Genomic DNA, 20,970 nt, shown 5'->3' with positions numbered 1-20,970 from the left:
TTAATTCTAATCTTGTTAATTCTAATCTCGTAATGTTGTAGGATTGGCTCTGATGAAAGCATATAAGGTTTTAATAACACTATAGTGGGGCACACTCTGGACCCCTTCTGATGTCTATGTCAGAAGCTTTCTCTGTCCCTTTTTATACTTTAATAAAATTCTGCCTGGGCCCTGGTTCCAAAGCTAAATCTTTGGATATCACAAATCTAACATTGTTCACCATAAGCTATCAGAAGGCTCTTGTGAGTCCCTTGAACAGAAAAGGAGATCAAACCAGTCAATCTTAAAGGAAATAAACCTTGAATATTCACAGAAAAAACTGATGCTGAAGCTGAAGCTCCAATTCTCTGGCCACCTGATGTGAAAAGCCGACTCACTTGAAAAGACCCTGATGCTGGGAAAGATTGAGGGCAGGAGGAGGAGGAGGATACAGAGGATGAGATGATTGGATGGCAACACTGCTTCAAGTGATGAGTCAGCGAAAAGGCAAAAAGATAGGACACAGAAAAATGAACTCCTCAGGTCAGTAGGTGCCCAATGTGCTACTGGAGATCAGTGGAAAAATAACTCCAGAAAGAATGAAGGGATGGAACCAAAGCAAAAACAATACCCAGTTGTGGATGTAACTGGTGGTGGAAGTAAAGTCCAATGCTGTAAGGAGCAATATTGCATAGGAACCTGGAATGTTAGGTCCATGAATCAAGGCATATTGGAAGTGGTCAAACAGGAGATGGCAAGAGTGAACATCAACATTCTAGGAATCAGCAAACTAAAATGGACTGGAATGGGTGAATTTAACTCAGATGAACATTATATCTACTACTGTGGGCAAGAATCCCCTAGAAGAAATGGAGTAGCCATCATAGTCAACAAAAGAGTGTGAAATGCTTGGATACAATCTCAAAAACAACAGAATGATCTCTGTTTGTTGCCAAGGCAAACCATTCAATATCACAGTAATCCAAGTCTATGCCCTGATCAGTAATGCTGAAGAAGAATGCTGAAGTTGAATGGTTCAATGAAGACCTACAAGACCTTCTAGAACTAACACCCCAAAAGATATCCTTTTCGTTATAGGGGACTGGAATGCAAAAGTACAAAGTACAAAAGTACAAAGACAAGAAATACATGGAGTAACAGGCCTTGGAGTACAGAATGAAGCAGGGCAAAGGCTAACAGAGTTTTGCCAAGAGAACGGACTGGCCATAGCAAACACCCTCTTCCAACAGCACAAGAGAAGACTCTACACATAGACATCACCAGGTGGTCAATACTAAAATCAGATTGACTATATTCTTTGCAGCCAAAGATGGGGAAGCTCTATACAGTCAGCAAAAACAAGACCGGGAGTTGACTGTGGCTCAGATCATGAACTCTTTATTGCCAAATTCAGACGTAAAATGAAGAAAGTAGGGGAAACCACTAGACCATTCAGGTATGACCCAAATCAATTCCCTTATGATTATACAGTGGAAGTGACAAATAGATTCAAGGAATTAGATATGATAGACAGAGTGCCTGATTAACTACGGATGGAGGTTCATGACATTGTACAGGAGGCAGGGATCAAGACCATCCCTAAGAAAAAGAAGTATAGAAAGGCAATATGGTTGTCTGAGGAGGCCTTACAAATAGCTGAAAAAGAAGAAAAGCTAAAGGCAAAGGAGAAGAAGAAAAATATAACCATTTGAATTCAGAGTTCCAAAGAATAGCAAGGAGAAATAAGAACGCCTTCCTCAGTGATCAATGCAAAGAAATAGAGGAAAACAATAGAATGGGAAAGACTAGAGATCTCTTCAAGAAAATTAGAGATACCAAGGGAACATTTCATGTGAAGATGGGCACAATAAAGGAGAGAAATGGTATGGACTTAACAGAATCAGAAGATATTAAGAAGATGTGGCAAGAATACACAGTAGAACTACACAAAAAAGACTCACCTAGAGCCAGACATCATGGAAGGCGAAGTCAAGTGGGCCTTAGGAAGCATCATTACGACTGAAGCTAGCGCAGGTGATGGAATTCCAGTTGAGCTGTTTCAAATCCTAAAAGATGATACTGTGAAAGTGCCACACTCAATATGCCAGCAAATTTGCAAAACTGAGCAGTGGCCACAGAACTGGAAAAGGTTATTCCAATCCCAAAGAAAGGAAATGCCAAAGAATGCTCAAACTACCACACAATTGCACTCATCTCACACGTTAGCAAAGTAATGTTCAAAATTCTTCAAGCCAGACTTCAACAAACAGTACGTGAACCACGAACTTCCAGATGTTCAAGCTGAATTTAGAAAAGGCAGAGGAACCAGAAATCAAATTGCCAACATCCGTTGGATCATCAAAAAAGCAAGAGAGTTCCAGAAAAACATCTACTTCTGCTTTAATGACTATGCCAAAGCCTTTGACTGTGTGGATCACCACAAACTGCGAAAAATTCTTGAAGAGATAGGAATACCAGACCACCTGACCTGCCTCCTGAGAAATCTGTATGCAGGTCAGGAAGCAACAGTTAGAACTGGACATGGAAAAACAGACTGGTTCCAAGTCGGGACAGGAGTACATCAAGGCCGTATATTGTCACCCTGCTTATTAACTTATATGCAGAGTACATCATGAGAAATGCTGGGCTGGATGAAGCACAAGTTGGAATCAAGATTGCTGGGAGAAATATCAATAACCTTAGATATGCAGATCACACCACCCTTATGGCATTCAGCTTAAGCAAAGAAGAACTAAAGAGCCTCTTGATCTTTAGTTCAAGTTCAAAGTGAAAGAGGAGAGTGAAAAAGTTGGCTTAAAACCCAAAATTCAGAAAACTAAGATCATGGCATCCAGTCCCATCACTTCATGGCAAGTAGATGGGGAAATAATGGAAACAATGAAAGACTTTATTTTGGGGGGCTCCAAAATCACTGCAGATGGAGACTGCAGCCATGAAATTAAAAGACATTTGCTCCTTGGAAGGAAAGTTATGACCAACCTAGACAGCATATTAAAAAACAGAGACATTACTTTGCCAACAAAGTTCTGTCTAGTCAAAGCTATGGTTTTTCTAGGAGTCAAGTATGGATGTGAGAGTTGGACTATAAAGAAAGCTGAGCACCAAAGAATTGATGCTTTTGAACTGTGGTGTTGGGGAAGACTCTTGAGAGTCCCTTGGACTGCAAGGAGATCCAACCAGTCCATCCTAAAGGAGATCAGTCCTGAATATTCATTGGGAGGACTGATGTTGAACCTGAAACTTTGGCCGCCTGATGCGAAGAGCTGACTCATTGGAAAAGACCCTGATGCTAGGAAAGATTGAAGGCGGGAGGAGAAGGGGACAACAGAGGATGGAGGCGATTAAATGGCATCACCGACTCAATGAACATGAGTTTGAGTAAACTCTAGGAGTTGGTGATGGAGAGGGAGGCCTCGTGTGCTGCAGTCCATATGGGGTTGCAAAGAGTTGGACATGATTGAGCGACTGAACTGACTGACTGACTGACTGACTCAATGGACTGAGTTTGAGCAAACTCAAACAATTACACAGGAACTACACCATTTACAGACAGATCATGGGTGTCTAATCTGGATCCTTGAATAAGCATCAAAAGTTTACAAACAAATTCTAAAGCAAAACACCATTATATATACATATATATCTCATAACTATCCAGGAAGAGAAACCATGGCATTTGTAAACAGATCTCTTAAATGTATAAGATCCTACAGAATGTTGAATGTGTTTGAAATTTACATCACATTTGGCTCTGGATCCCATCAGAATACCCTATATCCAGGCAGTCAGAAGACAATGTTTCATTAAGTTTACATAACTAAACACTTTAAGGATTTTTTATTTTAGTTCAAAAACTGTTTGAATTTTTTTTAATCTAACTATATCAACCACTATAAACAATATACTTTAAAAATAACTAAGGAAACTATGTCTTCTTAAACTGTGATTTTACCAATGCAGAGAAATAGCTCATATTTTCTTCTATCATTGCTGGCTGGTTATAGGAATTAGAAACAGGAATGCAATGGTAGGGACACTTTTAACAATGGTTGAACCACACTCTAGTCTTATTGCAAGTCTGCAAGTTCCAAGTCACCCACTAGATCATTTCATGGCAGTTCAAAATGTCTTTTCTGACAGCAGCATTTGAGGAATTCATTTAAGATGAAATCTATTTGTATGTATACATAATAGGTGTCACTGACTCCATGGACATGTGTTTGAGCAAACTCTGGGAGATAGCGCAGACAGGGAAGGCTGGCATGCTGCAGTCCATAGGGTCGCGGAGTTGGACACAACTTAGCAACAACTGAAGAACAACAACAATAATAGGGAGAATGTGGAGGTTAATAAGTATATATTTCTTGTGTAATTAAGAGACAACAAATTGTTTCTACAAGGGAAAAACATAAGAGAAAGTACATATGTGCTATGAGTACAAAAAATAATTCAGACTACCCTTGAAAATTAGGGTAGGCCTAGTAAAATAAACCCTAAGAGGTATTAAAACTGACTAAAATACTTCAGCCTACAATCAGGGGGAAAAACCGCTACAAACTGAAAATACAACCTAGCACCATAATACCTCATTCCTCTATGACCCTAGAAAAGAGCAAATCTAGAATAAAACGCTCAGAAACATTCTAAGCCTCAGTTTTTACAGCAGTAGTGTTAGAAATATACTAAAGTCTAATCTATATTCTTTGAAACACAGCTCACCTTTGTATATCACCATCAGCATTAAAGTTAGTTATCTTTACTTATAAAGGAAATAAACTATGCTGTATCTAATTAATTGGGAGAAACTCACACAGCTTAACCCTTGAGCACACACATATATATGTTTAAATATACAGCATATGTTTATTACATTGGACAAATATTATAGCTCAAGGCTCACCTCAAATCCTAGCCTATTCACCCCTGAATATTTTCTTTTATTCATTCAACATCATTCACTCTTTCCTGAACACAGGTGTGTGGTAACAGAAAGAACTTATTCTTTGCAGCAAGAAGACCTGAGTTCTCATCTCAAACCACCATCCACTGATTGACCTTAAACAAGTAACTTGAGGGCTCAACTTTTCCTCCTGTAAAATAAAAGTGACAAGAGCTCCTTAACAAAGATTTAAGAAAGCTGACTTGTCAACAGAGACATGATTTCTTTCAGCCCCTTTAGTCACTGTTCTTTAATCTTCTTCCAACTCTGATTTCAAATTCATGTGTGAAAAAGACTCAGAAGAATGACTAGTACATAATGTCCCTCAGTATATATGAAAACTGCTGATTTGGTATAAAAGTGGTCATAATAACTTATACTTGTGAATAATATCTTAGTTTTATGTTTAATTTATTTTTTAATTTTTAAATTTTGTTATTATTTTCTTTGGCTGCACCAGGTCATAGTTGCTGCATGAAAGAATCACTCTCTAGTTGCAGTATATGAGTTTCTCACTGCAGTGGCTTCTCTTGTTGCAGGGCATGGGTTCTAGATAATACAGGCTTCAGTAGTTACGGCTCAAGGGCTCCAGAGCACAGGCTCAATAGTTATGGCCCATGGACTTAGCTGTCCCACGGTATGTGGAGTCTTCTTAGCCTAGGGGTCAAATCCATGTCCCTTGCATTGGTGGGTGGATGCTTAACCACTGGGCAGCCAGGAAAGTCCCTTTAAGTTTAATCTTAAAAACATACAAATATTTAAAAACTGACACCTGGGGCCCCAAGAACTGAATTGCTTCTGTTTGATATTTAAGAGTTGGGGCTTCCCAAGTGGCACTAGTGGTAAAGAACCTATCTGCCAATGCAGAGGATGTTAGAGACACGGGTTTGATCCCTGGGTAGGGAAGATCCCCTGGAGGAGGAAACGGCAACCCACTCCAATATTCTTGCCTGGAGAATCCCACAGACAGAGAGGCACCTGGAAGGCTACAGTACATGGGGTTGCAAAGAATTGGACATGACTGAAGCAACTTAGCAATGTAAATCAAAATTAAACAACATCTCTGTTTAACTTTTGGACTTTTTCACTCTAATGTGTTATGATCCCAATGGAAGATCTGACTCATCTCTTATTTGAAAATTACCTCAGCAAACATGGAAGCAATTTACAACCAATCATGCTACACATTAAGATTTCACAATACCCTGTCATCTTCTGTTGTCATCAAGAAGACCGCTTCCTTCATGTGAACTTCTGTTTTATATTTTAAAACTGACTACACAGTCATCCAACACATTAAGAAGAGAGCCTCTTAAAACAGTTTGCTCCAAGAGGGATAATGCAGTGAAAAATGCAATGTGTGAAAAATTATTTCCTCTTAATTGATGTCCTAAACTTTTTAACCGGTTTGACTAAACACTAATTATCAAAGCTTCAACTTTGCCTTTGCCAAAATTCTTTCACTGTTAATGTATTCATTACAATAACATCCTACAGATCCCTGCAAGCAAAGTGTTGGAAAACACTAAATCAAGAGTATATCCTTACTGGACAAAAAGACTTGTGTCTGAAAGATACATAAAAACAGGGCCTAAGGAGGGGCTTTTCCCATTCACATCTTGTCTTTTCAGACTTGATTTGATTATTCAGTTCCTACAGATTGAAGGTCATATCAATATTAACCTGGACTGTAGATTGCAAATGATAGAAATCCAAGCTAACAAGGTCATGCACAAGAGAAAACAGTGGATGGTATTCTAGCGCTGTAGTTGAGATCATGTACCATTATTTGTATTTGTGTGTGTGTGTGTATGTATGTGTGCACACACATGTGGCTTTTTTTGAAGTCTTCTCATTGAATCTGTTACAATATTGATTCCATTTTATGTTTCAGTGTTTTGGCCATGAGGTATGTGGGATCTTAGCTCCCCGACCAGGGATCAAACCCGCAACCCCTGCCCTGGAAAATAAAGTCTTAATTTCTGGACCACCAGAGAAGCCCCTGGATTCTTATTTTGGTTCCACCCATTTTTAATTGTGTGATCTGTGGCGAGTGAATTAAGCTTTTCCTTCCTTGTTTAACAAAATCTATCTCATGGACCTGTTAGGAGAACCACATGATTTACCATGTGAAAGGCCTTAGAAAACTGCTTGGCACGTAATAAACATTCAATAATTTTTTAAAGAACAGAAATGAACCTAATTTTGGAGACAACTGGAATCAGAGGATAAATGCCATCAGGATTCACTTATCCTATTTTCTTTCTTTCTATCTGCATTTCAATATTTCCCAACTTCAGACAAATAGCTTAGCAACCAGCCTGAGAGAGCCTTCTTTCCTCAGATCAATACAAAATACCTCAGAGGAGAACTCTGACTAGCCCAGTTTAGGGATGTGCCAATACATGGACTAGCCTAACCACTTTGCCTGCAGGTGGGGGTCTATGACTAGTGGAGCCAGGGAGCCCAGTTTATAATACCTGTTGTCTCAGCATAATGATCAGCAGTGTACAATTCCACTCTAAATACCCCAATTTCCATAACATTATCTACGTAGTACTCTTGCCAAATGTTTCATCTGAAGCTAATTATAAGGAAACATTAGCAATATCTAGACTGTGAGACATTCTATTACAACCATAATGGATGCTTTGAAAATGTCAATGTCATAAAAGATTTTTTTAAAAGAATATGGAGACTAGAAAACCCAGTGAAATGCATGATCATAGGGAAAGGTGCAAAGTCGTGTCAGCTGTGTCCAATTCTTTGCGACCCTATGGATTACAGCACACCAGGCTTCTCTGTTCAAGGGATTCTCCACGCAAGAATACTTGAGTGGATTGCCATTTCCTCCTCCAGGGGATCTTCCTGACCCAAAAATCAAACCTGCATCTCAACATCTCCTGTGTTGGCAGATGGGTTCTTTACCATTAGCACCATCTGGGAAGCCCAGAGGGTGTGGGAAAATACCTGTAAAGAAAATTTGGGGAACAACTTCATGTGATGACAGTAATGTGCTCATGTTGAAGAATGGCCTTTGCTCTGTGATATACACGACAAAGGATGTAATGGGAAACTGTCATAATGTCTGCATCTTGCTTTCAAATGATTCAGGAAAAACAAAAATCCAAGGCTACATCAAAAGAGAGAGAAACACAAATGTTACATACACAGGGAGAGAGAGGAAATGTCACAAAATGTTAACAAACTGCTAAATCTGGATAGTTCAACAGATTATATTCACTGTGTTATTCTTTTGATGCTTCTATATGTTCAATATTTTTCAAAATAAAAAGTTAGGAGAAAAATAACTCCATGTGAGAAATAAATTATATGGTCACCCTATCTTGACTGGACCACTTGGGTTGATCAGGTAGTCTTAAAAATTACAAACTGCTGCTTGACAGGGAAGCAAACTTTAAAAAAAAAAAAAGTGACTAGTCCCATTCAGAACAAGTGTCTCAAATATGAGGATGAAGAACAAATTCCCAAGGAATTTGAAACCAAGGAAGAATCACTGTATGTCAGGCAGCCACCCGGCTTGTATACTGGAACGTGCAAATTATCTCTAAATCAAATGCTGTGATTCTTTAATTCCATTTATGAGAAGGATTAAGCCAAACCATTGTCCTTTTAGCAAAGGAAATGCCTCTTTCTCAATGTTCCCTGAAATTGCCATGGCCCTGTACCTAACAGTCGGGAAAACAACGAACAAGTCTGAGGAATTCTTTCAATCATGGTCCCCAAAGTTGGGTTCCATCCAATCTGCAAACTCTTGATGGTTATGATTATTGCTATTATTTTTCTAGAAACCCCTCTTTCCCTAATCAAAACCTAGGAGGATGTGCAAATTCTCCTATCACAAAGCTTTTCGTTCCATTTGCTAAACTTTTAAAGAATGCTCACCATTTTTTCTTAAATTTTATAATCATGTAAGATTTTTGAGAAGTAAGGTCACACACAGAGGTCTAAGTTTGACTACCATTCTAGGACATTACTTTTGGCAAGTTACTTTACATCTCTGAGGCTCAGTTACATCACTGGTAAAATGAGAATAATTCCATCTGAACTGCAGGGTTGTTGCAAGCATTGGAAACAAATAAAGGAAAACATGTAATAGTTGCTTTTCATAAAGAGGGAACAAGGATGACAATGATAGCACTGCCCCTGCCCTCAGGGATCCCACTGTTTAATAACTTCCGTCTCCCCTCACCGACATCCCTACTTGTCTCAGTCAGAACTTTTGTTCAGAACAAGTGAATGCTCCCCTGTGTGGGCAAATGCAACATAGAAATATAGGCTTTTTGCTGTCTGAGGCACCCTAATTGCATGGCATTTTATTTTCATTTGCATCTTGTTTTATTTTCTAAACATTACTGTGACCCAGATTCATTCCAGTGCATCAGGTTCTAAATGGCATTTCTTCCCTTTCAGACCTTCCTATGTGAAGTATTACTTTCTCTTTGCACAAAAAGAATTGGCATTTAGATTTTTCCCATCACTGCTAACTGCTAAGTCACTTCAGTTGTGTCCGACTCTGTGCGACCCCATAGACGGCAGCCCACCAGGCTCCCCCATCCCTGGGATTCTCCAGGCATGAACACTAGAGTGGGTTGCCATTTCCTTCTCCAATGCGTGAAAGTGGAAAGTGAAAGTGAAGTCGCTCAGTCATGTCCGACTCTGTGCGACCCCATGGACCGCAGCCTACCAGGCTCCTCTGTCCATGGGATTTTCCAGGCAAGAGTACTGGAGTGGGGTGCCATTGCCTTCTCCGTTCCCATCACTAGATGTGTCTAAATGTTTGTGTGGGTAAGCAGGACCTTGTTACAGAGTAATGCGTCATCAATAAAACAGGAGACACAGCTGGTGTATTATCTGGTGCAAATCCATTTTTTCCAGATTATAGGATCTTTGTTAGCAGTAAGTGTGTAATAGATGGAAAGAATGCAGTTAAGCCATTTGGTATGAAGTTTGGATTCACAAAATTAGAAGAAAATTATTTGGGTTAGGAAATTAAGAAAGAAAAAGACCTCAATATCAGTGTTTGAAACAGTTTGGAATACTAAAAGTCACTGATATTTTTTTTTCCTAAATTGAATACAGGAATTTCAAATATAGGCTGGGAACTAGTCATGTTTGAAGGACACAATTTCTTCATGTTTATGTCACAAATACTCTAGCACATGGACAAAATAGGAGAAAATCGATTACCAATCAATTTTGAATGAAACATCAAAAAATTCACACAAAAAAAACTAAAACCAATTTTAATGCACTTAGAGCTGTAATATTTCAAATAAATTAGTAGGATCTCAACTATGTTTCAAATGTAATTTAAGCACTTAAGAGAGTCACACATTTCCTATATATTCAAGAATGACTCTGAATATAGGCAACAAAGAAAGTAAAACCAATTTTAACGCACTTAGGGCCGTAATATTTCAAATAAACTAGTAGGATCTCAACTATGTTTCAAATGTAATTTAAGCACTTAAGAGAGTCACACATTTCCTATACATTCAAAAATGATTCTGAATATAGGCAACAAAGAAAGTTGCCTATATAACACAGTTTCTGAAACCCCTAAAGGCCTACTGTAGCTTTGAATGATTTTAAATAACTAAATTTTACTTGTAAGTTTCCAGTGTAGTGAATTGTTTTGCCTAAGGCCACTAAAAGCAAAATACAGAGTTTACAAAAAGAAATGATGGCTAACAGTTCCTATACAGCTAGATATCAACTTCTCTCTTGTGCTCTGAAACTCTCAACCTAAAATAAACACACAAACACAAAAAACAAAATAGGAGCAAACGATGATACACATGGCCATGAAGTGCCAATAAGAGAAGGTTCTTGAGACAACCAAGTACATTCATATAGCTCTTCATATGAGCCTCAAAAGAGACATTATCTATAGAGCTGCCCAAAGACAGAGCAGTTTCCTTGAATGATTTTTCCACTCAATTCAGTGTACCACTTACATGAGACATTGACTAGCCATATGGAAAAATAACTGGTCTCAGTTTTAGAACTCTCTCCAAAGATGACAGCCTTAGTTTCTCCATTTGTCCAGAAATCCAATCTCTCTACCTGTATTTTCTGCATGCTAAGTTCTGCAGTGTCACATATTTTTTCCTTAGATGCAGGAAATTTTCTTCTGGCTGCTATCTCAACATCAATTTCAGTTTCTATCATTCAATCTATTTTAGTTCTCTATACGGATACTCAGATATCTATTCATTTATCTATCTATTTAGTTATAACATACTGTATAAACATTCAGGAACTTAAAAAAGTGACAACCATTTACTTGCTCATGGTTCTGTAACTTGGGCAGGGCTCAACAAGCACAGCCTCATCTCTGCTTCATGTGACGTCAACTGGAGCTCTACTAGGACTCCAGAATCCAAGATGGCTTCATTGACATGCCTGGAACCACAGCTGAGAAGTGTGAAGACCTGGAGGCTGACCACACCTCACTCTTTACAGGGTGCTAGTTGCAATTCTTTACCTACTGGCTCAGGGCTTCAAAAGAGAAGCAGAGACAGCCAGGACTCTTAAGCCCAAGCCCAGAATAGGCACACTTTTACTTCTGCCCCCATTCGGTTGGTAGAAGGAAGTTAAGTCAGCCAAGACCCAAGGGGAGGGCAAAAAGATCCCACATTGGATGAGTAGAATGGTGCAGGCTTGCAGGCATGGGAGGAACTAATGGTGGTTGTCCTTCCAGAAGATCAACTTATGGTTCATTTCATTACATTATTTTAAGATATTTTTTTATGTGGACCATTTTTTTAAGTCTTCATTGAACTTCTTACAATATTGCTTATCTTTTTTATGTTCTGATTTTTTTGGCTGCAAGGCATGTGGGATCTTAGCTCCCCAACCAGGGATCAAGTTCTACATTCCCGCATTGGAAGGCAAAGTCTTAACCACTGGGCCACCAGAAAAGTCCCTCATTTCACTACATTTCAGCTAATGCCCAATACACCATCATCTCTGATGATGACAGAGATGAAATTATATTCTTACTTCCTAATTTCCTATAATACAAATCATTTCTTACCTTATAACTTTCACATAAAGTAATGTGTAAGATAATCTAAAAATATCTGTACCTTCTGGTAGGTGGGATTAAGTCCTTCAAAGCCTGCATCCAGCTCAAAATAAGTCTTTCTGTCATCATGAAAACACAGTTGCAAACAGTCTCACCACTACAACCCTTCTTTAGAGTCAGGCATTGAGATGGGACTAAAAATGAGCATGTGTTATCTAGACCCAAAAACACAGTACATGATAAGCATAACTACAGAGATGAGCTTGAAAATTACCTGCACACAATATCTGTAGAAAGACACATGAGAGAGACAGATTTGAGGAAGATTAAGGAGAAAGGGGCAAGAAAGAGAAAAAATTAACCCACCTAATTTGAGGCAGATGCCACTTTTAAGAAAACCTCTTAGAAGGAGCAATAAATATGAATGAACAGTTATGAGACACACAGTTGGCATTTCATATCCACAGATAGAAGAGCCATGGATATGCAGGACCCAAAGTTCTATGGCTCCATCTTGCATAAGGCATTCGGGCATCTGTGGGTTTTGGTATTGAAGGGAGGGAGGTCCGGAACCAATCCCTGGTAGGTACCGATGGAGAGCTATGCTAAGGAGAAACTCACCTATGGTAATTTGACCTGGGTGAATAATTTCATTTGGTTTACAAGGTTATTTGAGAAAAACAGTGGAAGATGTTTTTGTTTCATCACATATAAACCACAATGCAACTGACTAATGTTTATTAATATATTATTCTTAACTGACAGCTTATCAGTTAAGGCAAGATTATACTGACTTCCAATTTTCTGGACTTTAATATCTATTGCAAAACTAAATCTCTGAATGTTCTTTTGCAACCAATACAAGGATAAAAATACTTTTAATTGCCAAAATAGATACTACTTCAAAGATCAATTTCTACCTTTTATTAGCATTTCAAGGTATGTACAGTTGATCCTTGAACAACTTGAGGGTTGGGAAGCAAATCCCACTGAGTTGATAAATCACCTATAACTTGACTCCCCCAAATGTAACTACTAATAGCCTACCATTGACAGAAAGCCGTACTGATAATTAGAGATACAAACTACTATGCATAAAATAGATAAGCAATACAGACATAGCATACAATATGGGGAAATATAGCTGTTAGTTTATAATAACTTTAAATGAAGCATAATCTATAAATAGATTGACTATGTTGTACTCCTGAGACTAATATTGTAAATCATCTAACTTTTTTAAAAGTGAAAAGGTAATATGAAATCCATATTTATTTACAGGTATAATAATTCATGCATTAATAATGAAGCAGCAGCAATATGATTTCTACATGACATTCTAGTACAATGGACATGAATTTGAACAAACTCTAGGAGATAGGGGAGGACAGAGGAGCCTAACATGCTACAATCCACGGCATCATAAAGAATCCGACACAACTTAGCCACTGAACAACAATCTTAGTATAATCCACATTGATTGTACATTGCCTAACCTATACACTAATGGATAAATCGCTATTAAAAATTTTATGGCATACAGTATTACAGTCATATTCACAATATAGTATTAGAAATATTGCTATCATTTTTTTAAAAAACACAACAGCAATGATAAGTTGATACACAGTTTCTCCAATGATGAGAAGGGCATACTGTAATGTAATTCTTTGAAAACATTTATAAAACAGTAAGAAGAAAGATACACTATTAGTTTTACATTAAATATCACTCTCCTTATGCCTATGCAAGGACAGGCTATCTGCTTCAATAGTGTCTAGCACACAAGTGTCTACAGGATCTTGGGCAATAAATGATGACACCGAACATCTCATATAGTTCTTGCCATTCAGTTATTAGATTTTAACATGAAGACACTTGCATACACACAACAGATAAGTTGATTAACTGAAAGGCCTGATAATTACTTACTATTCATTAAGTGGAAGTGGATCATCGTGAAGGTCTTCATCCTCGTCATCTTCACATTGAGTAGTCTTCACATTGAGGAGAAGGAGGAAGAGGAGTGGTTGGTCCTGCTGTCTCAGAGGTGGAGGAGGTGGAGAAAATGGAAAGGGAGGCAGGAGAGGAAGGCACACTCAGGGTAACTTAATGGAAATAAAGCATAATTTCTGACATGTCTCTCTGGCACCTTCTGCTTTAGTTTCAGTGTCCATATCCTAGAAGGGTCCATGTCACAAAAGAAGTCAAAAGCAGTCTTGAATACTCAGAACCCTTCTGCCAGACTGTCTAATGTCTATTTCCTGGCACTGATTCTTCTTCATCTTCTTCCCCATCATCTGGCACTGGATTGGAAGAACTCACTTCCATCTAATCATCTTCTGTTAATTCCTTCAGTGTGGTGTTTATTAGCTTCTGGATTGCTCCAAGATCTAGACCTTGAAACCCTTTACCTCCTCCTCACTATTTTTGGCCATATCCACAATCTCTTTCATGATCTCCTTCATTGATTCTGTTGTAATCCTGTGAAGCCATGCACACCATCTGGATACCTTTTTCTCCAGGAGAAAATGTTTCTGGCTTGATGGCTTATTTTGTTGTTGTTGTTATTTGTATGTTCATTTTCTTCGGCAATGCCAAAAAGGCATCTTCAGTTGTATAATCCTTCCAGACTTTCATGACATCCTCTCTATGTGGTATTCTTCCATACCACTGACAATCCTTTCCATAGAATACCATGTGTAATAAGCCTTAAAGGTCCTTATAACCCCTTGATCTAGAGGCTAAATTAGAGATGTTGTGTTGTGGGTAAGTAGATCACATGGACATCATTGGTAACTCAGGCAGTTTTAGATGGTGAAGGGCATTGTGCAGTATATAAAAAACTTTGAGATGACAGTCCCTTATTTGGCAAGTTTCCTCCTGACTTCAGGGACAAAGCACTGATGGAACCAGTCTAGAAGATGCATCTCATTGTCCAGGGCTTCTTGTACAACCAAAAGACTGGTACCCAGTTTTTCATTTTTTCCCTCAATGCTTAGGTATTAGTGGCTTTACAGACAGGGGCAGTCATTATAAACCCAATGCATCTGCACCAAACTGTAGAGTTAGCCTGTCCCTTCCTGCCTTAAATCCTGGTGCTTATTGGTCTTTCTCACTAATAAGTGGCCCTTTGCAACAATATTTTTTTCCAGAATAGAGCACTATTGTTTGTGTTAAAAACCTGTTCAGTCAGATATCTTTCCTCTTCAATTATTTTCTTAATGGCGTCTGGGAACTCATTTGCTGCCTCTGGGTTGGCAGAAGTTGCATCTCCTGTTATCTTGACATTTTTAAAGTCGAACCTCATTCTAAAACCATCAAGCCATCAGTCACCTCTACCTTAAGATCCTTCATCTTCCTTGTGCTTTAAATTGTATTATAATGACTTTGCTTTTTCTCAATATTAGAGTCTATAAGTATGCCTTCTTATAGCAATCTTTCCCCACATAAAAGCTGCATTTCTGATAGGACATAAAAATGTATTTTGCACAGAGTCGAGGTTTTCATGTCTGCTGGTGAAGCTGCAGTGACAGCTTCATGAATTTCCTTTTCTTTTCTTTTTTTAACAATGGTTCTTACACTGGATTCATTTATCTTGAAATGGTGGGCAAGCACAGCTGCAAATCTCAATATATGACACAAATCAAGCAATTCTACTTCTTGTAACGTCATGACTTTTCCCTGCTTCTTGGGAATACTTCCAGCAACACTAGTGGCATGTCACATGGGTCCCATGGTATTATTCAAGGTTTATGCTATTGCACTAAACATGATGAAAACTAAGCAAGAACCTCGAGAGATCATTTTTTACTGTGATGCACAATCCAGTGAAAAGATGAACTTCTCTCATGGACGTGATTAGCCTCACATTTCATTTTAAGCAGATAACTTGCAATACTTGAGTTCATTGCAACAACAACAGGAAGTGGCTAAGAAATTATTACAGTAGTACAGTGTGTGCTACAGTTTATTTTATGTAGTCAAGATTTAATATTGTTTTTATGCTTGTTCGTATTTCTCTCAACTGCAAATTGTGCCATATGCAACAGTCCTTGTGTGCCTAAATTTTGATAAATTTTAACTTTGTATAATAGGTTTGTGTATGCTTTATGGTAGCAAATAATAAAATAGATTAGTATCTACAAATATTTTGGCATTAATAACATTTAAATTGTAATAATTTTTAAAAATATTTCTAGGCTATGGGGTTCATCTGCAAATCTTTTCAAATTGTTGCAAATCTCAAAAAAGTTTTCCCATATATTTATTGGGAAAAATCCATGTATAAGTGAATCCACTCAGTCCAAACCTATGTTGTTCAAGGGTCAGCTGCATTCATTACAGTAACAATGGCCAAAATTGGGCTGAAAGACAATTACAATAAATTTTAAAAGAACAAACTTCTCATGGTTCAGCTCAGTTCAGTTCAGTCACTTAGTTCTATCAGACTTTTTGAAACTCATGGACTGCAGCATGCCAGGCTTCCCTGTCCATCACCAGCTCCCAGAGCTTGCTCAAACTCACATCCATCAAGTCAGTGATGCCATCCAACCATCTCATCCTGTCTTCCCCTTCTCCTCCTGCCTTCAATCTTGCCCAGCTTCAGGGTCTTTTCCAATGAGTCAGTTCTTCACATCAGGTGGCTAAATTACTGGAGTTTCAGCTTCAGCATCAGTCCTTCCAATGAGTATTCAGGACTGATTTCCTTGAGGATTGACTGGTTGGATCTCCTTGCAGTCCAAGGGACTCTCAAGAGTCTTCTCCAACATCACAGTTCAAAAGCATCAATTCTTTGGCTCTCAGCTTTCTTTATGGTCCAGTTCTCACAACCATACATGACTACTGGAAAAACCATAGCTTTGACTAGACAGACCTTTGTTGGCAAAACAATGTCTCTGCTTTTTAATATGCTGTCTAGGTTGGTCACAGCTTTTCTTCCCAAGGAGTAAGCATCTTTTAATTTCATAGCTGCAGTCACCATCTGCAGTAATTTTGGAGCCCAAGAAAAGAAAATCTGTCACTGTTTCCATTGTTTCCCCATCTATTTGCCATGAAGTGATCGGACTGGATGCCATGATCTTCGTTTTTTGAATGTTGAGTTTTAAGCCAGCTTTTTCACTCTCTTTCACTTTCATCAAGAGGCTCTTCAGTTCCTCTTCGCTTTCTGCCATATGGGTGGTGTCATCTGCATATCTGAGATTACTGATGTATCTCCCAACAATCTTGATTCCAGCTTGTACTTCATCCAGCCTGGCATTTTACATGATGTACTCTCCAGTATTCATGTATGTATGTGCTGCTGCTGCTGCTAAGTCACCTCAGTCATGTCCAACTCTGCAGCCCCATAGACAGCAGCCCCATCCCTGGGATTCTCCAGGCAAGAATACTGGAGTGGGTTGCCATTTCCTTCTCCAATGCGTGAAAGTCAGTTGTGTCTGACTCTTAGCAACCCCAACGACTGCAGCCTACCAGGCTCCTCCATCCATGGGATTTTCCAGGCAAGAGTACTGGAGTGGGGTACTATTGCCTTCTCTGTGTATGTATGTGAGAACTGGACCATAAAGAAAGCTGAGAGCCAAAGAATTGATGCTTTTGAACTGTGATGTTGGAGAAGACTCTTGAGAGTCCCTTGGACTGCATGGAGATCCAAGCAGTCAATCGTAAAGGAAATCAGTCCTGAATATTCATTGGAAGGACTGATGCTAAAGATGAAACTCTAATACTTTGACCACCTGATGCAAAGAACTGACTCATTGGAAAAGACCCTGAAGCTGGGCAAGATTGAAGGTAGGAGGAGAAGGGGATGAAAGAGGATGAGGTGGTTAAACAGCATCACTGACTTGATGGACATGAGTGTGAGCAAGCTCCTGGAGCTGGTGATGGACAGGGAAGCCTGGTGTGCTAAGGTCCATGGGGTCGCAAATAATTGGACCTGACTGAGTGACTGAAGTGAACTCTGCATATAAGTTAAATAAGCAGGGTGATAACATACAGCCCTGATGTACTCCTTTCCCAATTTGGAACCAAGTCTCATGGATAAAACACATTATTTCATATAAACAAACATCTTGTGAACAATCACTGTGTGAAAGGAAACATCAGAGATCCCAAGAAGAATGACTGTGCCCTTAAAGAGCTTTAAATCTAGTAGAGGAGATAAGATGTGAAGACAAACAGCCATAATATCAGATGCAGTGTCAAAATGTAATAAGAAAGACAAAAGGAAAAGAGCTCCAGAATATCAGAGACTAGAACAAAGAACAGCTCAGGGAAGAGAAGACTCTTGGTCTGCATTTTGAAAGGTGGGTAGGATTTTTAGAGTGGTAAATGGGGAAAGATGACCATTCAACATGGAGACAATGGTGCAAACAATGAAGAATGTAAAACATTTTTCAGGAATAGAAAGTAGACAAAATTGGAGAGTTTGGAAATACTGGTAGATGAAGAATAATAGTAAAAAAAACTGAAAGTTGAAAAAGTAGATGGAAATATCACTGCTCTGCTAAAGATTTCAGGTTCTATTCCAGGGTCTTTAAGTATCTTTGCTCAAGTACTCCCAGAAGAATGGTTAAAAAACTATGCATCCTTGCATAATTTTTCATTTATAATTACAATTTTTTTGTCTGAAGCTTAAATAGTGGCAAGGATGTAATTTCCAGCAATATCATAAATACTGACATTAAAAAAAAGCATTGTTACATCATTCTTTTAATGTCTACTGTAGTTCACAATCATCCATTTAAAAATATCTGTATACACTCCTTTGAAGTAATGAGAAATTCTACATTGTTTCTTTTTTGTTCTTGAATTCCTGCTCCTGTTACCTTTCTCCCACAGAATTTTATCCTAAAATTCTCAAGTCATATTGATGAAGCTTTCATTTTTCTCTGGAAAAAAATATTTAATATATGAATAGAATATAATTTGTTCCCTCTTATAAGGCTATGATATTTCAATAGTGTTTCAGGTTAAATTATCATTTCCATGATCATCAGTACCCAATTTATCAAGACAAATATTTTTTAAACATTAATAAATGATTAAATATAAGGTAAAGATGTTAATGTAAATGTATCCTTAAAAAAATGAGGCCTTATCATCAAAAATCTACAAACAAGAATGTTTGAGAGGCTGTAGAGAAAAGGGATCCACTTGCACTCTTGGTGGGAATGTAAATTGATACAGCCAGTATGGAAGACAGTATGGAGATTCCTTAAAAAACTAGGAATAATGGATAAGGAAGCTGTGGTACATATACACCATGGAATATTACTCAGCTGTCAAAAAGAATTCATTTGAATCAGTCCTAATGAGATGGATGAAACTGGAGCCCATTATACAGAGTGAAGTAAGCCAGAAAGATAAAGAACATTACAGCATACTAACACATATATATGGAATTTAGAAAGATGGTAATGATAACCCTATATGCAAAACAGAAAAAGAGACACAGAAATACAGAACAGACTTTTGAACTCTGTGGGAGAATGTGAGGGTGGGATGTTTCAAAAGAACAGCATGTATACTATCTATGGTGAAACAGATCACCAGCCCAGGTGGGATGCATGAGACAAGTGCTCGGGCCTGGTGCACTGGGAAGACCCAGAGGAGTCGGGTGAAGAGGGAGGTGGGAGGGGGGATCGGGATGGGGAATAAGTGTAAATCTATGGCTAAAAAAAAAAAAAAAGAAAAGAAAAAAAAAAAAAAAAAAAAAAACTAGGAATAAAACCTCTATATGACCCAGCAATCCCACTACTGGGCATATACCCTGAGGAAATAAAAACTGAAAAAGACACATATACCCCAATGTTCATTGCAGCACTATTTACAACAGCTAGAACAGGGAAGGAACCTAGATGTCCAACAAAAGATGAATGGATAAAGAAGCTATGATATTCAGTGATATTATTCAGCCATAAAAAGGAACACATTTGAGTCAGTTCTAGTGAGATGGATGAACCTAGAGCCTATTATACAGAGTGAAGTAAGTCAGAAAGAGAAAAACAAATATCATATACTAGCGCATATATATGGAACGCAGACAGCTGGTACTGATGAAATTATCTGAGGGGCAGCAATGGAGACATAGACATAAAGAACAGACTTATGGACATGGAGCAGGGGGAGGAGACAGTGGGATGTATGGAAAAAGTAACATGGAAACTATATTACCATATGTAAAATAGATAGCCAATGGGAATTTGCTGAATGACTCAGGGAACTCAAACTGGGGCTCTGTAACAAGCTAGAGAGGTGGGATGGGGAGGAAGGTAGAAGGGAGGTTGAAGAGAGAGGGTACACATGTGTACCTATGGCTGACTCATGTTGATGTTTGGCAGAAATCAACACAACTCTGTAAAGCAATTATCCTTCAATTAAAATAAATAGATGATTTTTTCAAAATGAGGACTTTCTTAAAAAGCTTATTTCATGCATCAGTGGATGAATATTACAGAAGCCAATTTAGCATCGATTCTATTTCAATTTTTTGCTTTTATATTTATCAGTAACATATAAATCTTGAGTTATACATCAAAATCACAATGTTCTAGCATCAAAAATTATTTTTAGTTATCATCTGACAATTTGATTGGATATATCTTAAGTTTTTAAAATCAAGAAATTAGATATTATTTAATCAAGAAGTTATTAGAGCCCAGTTAGCACCAATATTTTATTTTTTTCTTGTTTATTTTTATTAGTTGGAGGCTAATTACTTTACAATATTGTAGTGGTTTTTGCCATACATTGACATGAATCAGCCATGGATTTACATGTGTTCCCCATCCCGATCCCCCCTCCCACCTCCCTCCCCATTCCATCCCTCTGGGTCTCCCCAGTGCACCAGCCCTGAGCGCTTGTCTCATGCATCCAACCTTGCCAATATTTCAAACTGCCCTTTTCTTGATACTTCAAAAATTTCACAACCTGAACTAACATGTAACAGTCAAGATGACTCGTAAGGCAGGCATTT

This window comes from Cervus elaphus, chromosome 22 (genome assembly GCF_910594005.1).
Source record: "Cervus elaphus chromosome 22, mCerEla1.1, whole genome shotgun sequence".
Lineage (NCBI taxonomy): Eukaryota > Metazoa > Chordata > Mammalia > Artiodactyla > Cervidae > Cervus > Cervus elaphus.
This window is presented reverse-complemented; position numbering follows the sequence as displayed.